Raw genomic sequence first — 6,890 nt, forward strand, 5'->3', positions numbered from 1 at the left:
AGACTGAACTTTAAAACATGTTAAGTTTAGTGATACAGAGTGATTTAAATCAATTCTGTATAATGAAATATTGTTTCATAATGTTTCAAGATACAGAACTAATTTAAGTCACTATAAGGTATGTTACATTCATATTGGAAAAGTGAGGTAATCTTGCGCGTAGATAGAGATGAGCGTTCAAAGGAAGAAAATAATAGACTTAAGATTACATGATGTAACTATTCATACCGTAACAGGCGATTAAAGCATTCTTATGCTGAAATGTTTATACAACCTACTTTTAGTTGCAAATCAGCTGCAATTACTCTACGCAGGTTGAAACTTTGCCGTCAGAATAATGTAAAACGATCAACTTCAAAAAAATGAAATTAAAAAATTCACAGGTTTGCACGCAGCTTTCTCCTTGCTTGAAAGTAATGTCCAACTCATCGAAACAGTAATGTCTCAACGCATCAAGTTGCATCGTTTCCTCGATATGATGGTAATAGACATGCCCATAATAGAATAGCACATAAAAAGGGCTCTTTGAGGTACAAGGACACATTAATTGTTTCGTAACGATAAGTACTTATTGCATCAATAGCGTGCAATCGGAAAACAATGGAAATTGAACTTGATGTTCATCACTTCGGTTTTTCCCAGTAATGACACTGGCATAATAGTAGCTAATTCTTTGGATATAACATTTTGTCTTACCAGCATTGTCTATGAACAATATAAACAAGAAAAATAAAAAACAAAAAGGCATACACACTCAATGTTAACACACGGAGAATTATAATCACAGAGGCACGAGTACACTCATGCGTACACAACACGTATACTTATGTAGGTGCAAACTTTTTTAGTGATCTCCAGCATTAACGTTAGCTCATCTAAAATTGCAACTTCACACAATATGATTTATCACTCTCTTGCACAATTAGCCTCTCACGTTACTTATTTTTTCCCTTCCCCACTTGCTATTGAAACTGAATATGGGCTATCCAGTTATCCAACCATCTGAATAATGGGCTGTCCAGCAATCCAGTCATCTTCCCAAATGGGCAAATGAAACAATCAATCAAACTCACCTCAATTGTTTAATCATTGAGTCAGTACAAGTCAAGTTCCAATTTTACATTTCCCATGTCTGCATGTATTCATTTTTGTCTACGTGATTTTTTAAACTCAATTTTGTTCATTATCAAGGCCCTGGTAAATATGGCAGACTCCTACATCGTTTTCTCTGTCTATAACTAGAAATGCGTATATTGCTGGTTACACTTTGATTTCATCAAAAGTCTTCAGATTCTTTTAAAGATTATCGTGATTATCATACTGTGAATTTTTTATGTACACTTTTGTTAGGAATACACTGTACATGTACAATATGTATGATTTTCTTGGAAATATGCAGAAATAAAATAAAACGAAATCGAACTGATCTGAACAGCTGTGCAGGCCGGCTGAGAAGGGAAAATGTAATCATTTGATTTGTGTGGTGTGTGTGTGTGTGTGTGTGTGTGTGTGTGTGTGTGTTCATTTCTTATTGCTTTTTTGTGATTGGTATTGGCTATTCCTACTTCCACCACATCATTATGTTAATGTTATTCCCCTTTATTTTCTAGTCTTCAAACAATACATTTGACAATGTATGATTTTATTTTTCTCGGTAGGTAACGTAACAGATACATACAGATGCATACAATATATCAAAAGAAAAGGTAAAATATCATACAAATCAGTCTACGATTTCTGAATGCCGTACCATCAGTGACCAAGGTAAAACTGTTGTGAAAGAAATAACATATAAAAATACCGATAATATAAATGTATTATTACTTAAAATAAGTGAGAGAGAAAACACTACAGGACAGCTCAACCATTGTTCCGAGAGAGACAGGAACAGTGAATTGGACTTCAATTTTCTCCTGTGTCTTGCGTCATCCTGCCATCCTGTTCGAATAAATTTTGTAGGCAATCATCACTTATAGTCAAAAGATGCACACCACACGATGAGTTTTGAAAGCAGATTGGCTTGAAAACTTTTAAGTCATGATAGCGTTGCAGGGTTAAAGTTACACATGGCAAGGTTGGTGACGTGAATGTGCACCTCACGATAGGGGTGATGAACTTTTCGAGAGACAAGATGGAAAACAAACTCACGTATGCAATGATTATGACGAATGACGTAATTGGCATCGTCTATACAAGTTTTTAGCACTGTAGTGCCTGGACATGCCAAATATACACAGCCATCACATACTACGCCAATACACTTAAAGTACTTATCAGTGCATTCAAAACGAACACACAATATACAATCATGAGATGCAGACTGATTCAATGAGCTGGAAATAAACGCTACACTAAGTATCAAGCGGAAGAGTATCGGTGTTATTGTGATATAATTGTTGGATCAACCCAATAGTACATTGTCACACCACAGACACCAACTCTTCTACTTCGAAAAGTTAATAGGATGAGTTAATGGGATGTGAGTAAAAAAAACATCGATGAGTGTTTAGAGTTAGACGCAAAAGAAGAAGTTTATGAAGCAGTAGTCACTGGAAGTCATGTAAGTTACCTAATATGAGCTTATAGATACAGGGTAAGGAATATTTATTCGTTTGTTAGCTCATCAACTCTTAACAACTTAGGCCCTTACTTCGCTATCAAATCTTATCTCGCAACATTTTCTCGTCGCGTGACGCAATGTCACAACAATCATTCATCATCATAAACGAAAGTCAACTAACTTTCTCTTTGATTTGTGATATTGTGTTGTGACAAAATGTTACTGTATATGACGTGATAATGCGTCATTCACTCTCGCATCTGTACATGTTGATAAACATGAAGTCAGGGACGCTTGCATATACATCTTCTTCGCCGCACGATTGCACACTTGAGTGACGGAGGCTTGGTACGCGTAGACGGGATACCTCATCAATATAACCCGAGGTTTCTGCGGTGAACACGCTGCTGTCGGCCTCACACGGGAAGTCACCCTCGATGCAGTAGTACGTTGAGTCGTCATTGCCGCTTGCGACGTCCTGGTCGTCCAGGTAAAGAGAGTGGCAGCGACGCTCATCTCCGTATTCGATACCAGACTGCCTTTTCAATCTCCTCATGTACGTAACGGGGTTTGCCTGCAGGACATTGTTATGATATCAAGTTGAATGTTGTCTTCTCTCAGAAGTACATTTTTATATTCCAGAAGTGGATAGTTGTGTGTTCATTTATTGCTTTACAAACCCTTATACAGTGTCCACAGTGTGTTCACAATGTGTTCACGTAGTCGACGATGTTAAAACGCTGTGAAGATTATTTCACACTGTTGTGCAGTTTATCACGGGGTTCTCAAATTGTAATGTTCTATTTCACACTCTGAATTGATGGTTCAAAATATGTTCACACAGTTAGATTTAACAGTGTGGTGAGATTTCACACTGTGTTCACAATGAGTTCACTCTGTATTTTACATTGTGTTCACAGTCTGGAATACTGTATGTGTTGTCTCCAGTAGGGAATACAGTAGATCATTGTATCATTCATCTCCACTTGATGTATTGAAACTAGGGCAATCTGGTTTACTGTTCTTGTTTCTCATATCCATTTCATGAGCATGGTTTAGAGGTACAGTTTACCTTTGGGAACAGTGATTTTAAAGATTTTCAAGTTATCACATTTGATGCATATATTATGTAGTCAGTTGTATCACAAAACATCTTATCATATAAAATTTTTGCAATAAAACCTAAGATATAGGGAGATATCCCTGTGTTTCTCGTTAAACCATAACTGTAGACAGTTTGATCTAGAAACAATTTTATTATAACTATTGTTCACATTTCGTATATTTAACAATACTTAACATTGAATATACTGGTTCAAATTTTTACATTGGTTGTTTCTATCCCTAATGCACATTTAAGAACTGTTTTGAAGCACTAAGGATGGGTTTTTGTTTCATCTGCAAAAGGTAAATTATGCCTTTAAAAGGGAAAAAAGGAGGGGGGGGGGGAGTCTTACCATATCACTTCGTCGAGTTACATCATGCCGCAGTACGAACGCCTGACGCAAACCACTAGCTAGTACGACGAAGAAACTCAATGATAAGACGGCTATGAGAATAATGTGGAGAACATCCAGTGAAGGCCCTATATGAAATGAAATAGTGTATTCACTATTAGCAAAAGAGCAATTGAAGTTGAGTAATGTGTTTATGTGTGCGCATGTGTGTATATGTATGTGTGTATAAAAGTATGTGTGTGTGTATGTGTGGGTATGTGTGTGTATGTAAGTAGGATGTAAGTGTGTATGTACAGTATGTGTAGTCCCTTCTTCACGAGTTACTCATAATGACTGTATGAGAGACACGAGTATAGGTGATGATGTCAACCAATTCTTGAAAAGTGTATCATGACATGTGCTACTAGTATCTGTTTCCGAATTCAGAATACCTGGGGGTGGGGGAATGGCACATTGTCTTCATTATTTTCATTATTAGGAATCGCAACTCATCACTTCAAGATGAAGCGATCTAATATAGAACACGTTTGTTTAGGTTTTCTGATACGTCAAGGACGTCGAAACTTTAACTCTAAGGCTATAGTTAGCTTATGATTATCCTCTCTTACCTTTTTCGATTTCGATATCATAGTTTCTTTACAGGACAAGTTCACCTTCATAAACATAAGGATTGAGAGAATGTAGCAATATTAGTAGAACACATCATTGAAAGTTTGAGGAAAATCAGACAATCCGTTCAAAAGTTATGAATTTTTGAAGTTTTTGTGCAGTAACCGCTGGATGAGAAGACTACTGCAGTGTATGAATAACTTAGATGTCACATGCGTACAACAATATAAGGAAGATATAAAGAGAATTTCAGAAAATTCCATCTTTTGAAAAAAGTACACATTCCCCCGACTCGTTACCGACAAATGTTATGGGTAATATTATTCCCCCTGCCTTTAGAAAGAGGCAAGTCAAGTGCTCTTTTATTATGCGAAAAAAAGTGAAAACATGTTGAATTTTCTGTTACATTTTCTTTATACTGCTGTACGCATATGACTCACAAGCTGTAATAGTCTCCTCATCCAGCGGTTCCAACACAAAAATTTTAAAAATTCATAACTTTTGCATCGATTGTCCAATTTTCCTCAAACTTTCACTGATGTGTTCTACTAATATTGTTGCATTCTCTCACTCCTTATGTTTATGAAGGTGAACTTGTCCTTTAAACATCTACAACGCTAAACATGGCTCGCAGTATATCTAAACACAAAAGCAATACCCTCAAATACACATACACTCAGACACATACATCTTATAAAGTGTAGAGGACCAACTAACAAACACTCCTCCCACTTACCACTTTTCAATTTGCACCGTAGCAAATAAATCGGAACATCAAGCATCACTGGTTAAGATCAACGAAGAAATAACACACACACATACCAACAGACACACACACACACACACACACACACATGCACACAAAATGTGTCCTTTAGAAACTGATTTCGTATCCCCTCTCCAAATATTCACTCGCCCTTTCCCGAGATCCCTACATAACAACACAAAACGCACATCACCACATATTTTCTCTAATGCTCCTTTTTCCTCTTTCTCTGTTATTGCAACCTTTCAATCGTTCAAGTGTTCTTAATTTTCGAAACACTACAGAAATTGGTATTAAAGCACTCATTCGAAAAATTATACATTTACAAAAGTCGACAATGTATTCTAAATTAGATTATCACAGATTAAGATAAAGATATTAGGTAGGCTAACACTAAATAGCATGGATATATCAGGCGTGCTCCAGAACCAAGTTTATACCTTTTGGCAACCGACCTGGAGTTATGGGATTGCCGAAAGTTCGCACTGTTGAGACGTACTCCACTGTTGACGGGCCTGATGTCGACGAGATCCGAGCTATAGAGAGATGAAACATTCACATATGCAGGACTAGGGTTGCTATTGAGGACAACAGAATATATAGATTTAGATGGAAGTGACAATGAAGCTAAAACATGAACAAATCAGAAATCGGTTTTTCTCCAAAACGGAGTAGTATACCTTGTGGTGACGAGTCTGGAGATATGTGGTTGCCGAATGTTGGCACTGTTGAGATATAATCCACTGTTGCCGGACTTGATGTCGACGAGATCTGAGCTGCAAAGATGAACCATTCACAACTGGAGGATTATAGAGTTGCTATTGAGGACTTTTTACCTTCACGAAATGCCAGTTCATATATAGAATTTATACTTATATATATATATATATATATATATATATATATATATGTATATATATATATATGTATGTATATATATATATATATGCATATATATGGGTCAGAATTTTGAACGATGTACAATTGAGCCAAAACGAGGCAAAATTTAAAAAGTAGGAAATTCTTCAAATCATTCATCTTACCTGAAAGAGTATAACTCAAGCTTTAATATGAACCCAATTATACTAGGATTTTCCCAGAGGAACAAGTTTTTATTCACCGCTGAAGTTTACCATGTCCAGAGCAGCGAACGTCCGTGAGGAATAGTACTGCACATACATTTGAATACCATTTAACATAGTTTCCAAAGATCGGATTCAGTTCAAAATCCTAACGAAATATCTTAATGGACATGTGTACGTGATTGCAGAATATTAAGCTTGTACTCTTAACCTGTACGTAACGGTAGACAACTGATGATTTAACTCAATTCGTCATTTCTGTGGAAATATTGCTCTTCCGCTAAACACTTTCTTAACTTTACGCGCATTTTATAGAAACTCAATATTTTCACCTCTTATTTCACTATCCCATACTTTAATCCTCACTCCAAAATAATAATATGCCTTTTTAATATGTATCTCATCTGGGCAGTCTC

The sequence above is a fragment of the Diadema antillarum genome, unplaced genomic scaffold (assembly GCF_040938485.1).
Source record: "Diadema antillarum isolate AM-2024a unplaced genomic scaffold, OU_Dant_1.0 scf00000142, whole genome shotgun sequence".
NCBI classification, from domain to species: domain Eukaryota; kingdom Metazoa; phylum Echinodermata; class Echinoidea; order Diadematoida; family Diadematidae; genus Diadema; species Diadema antillarum.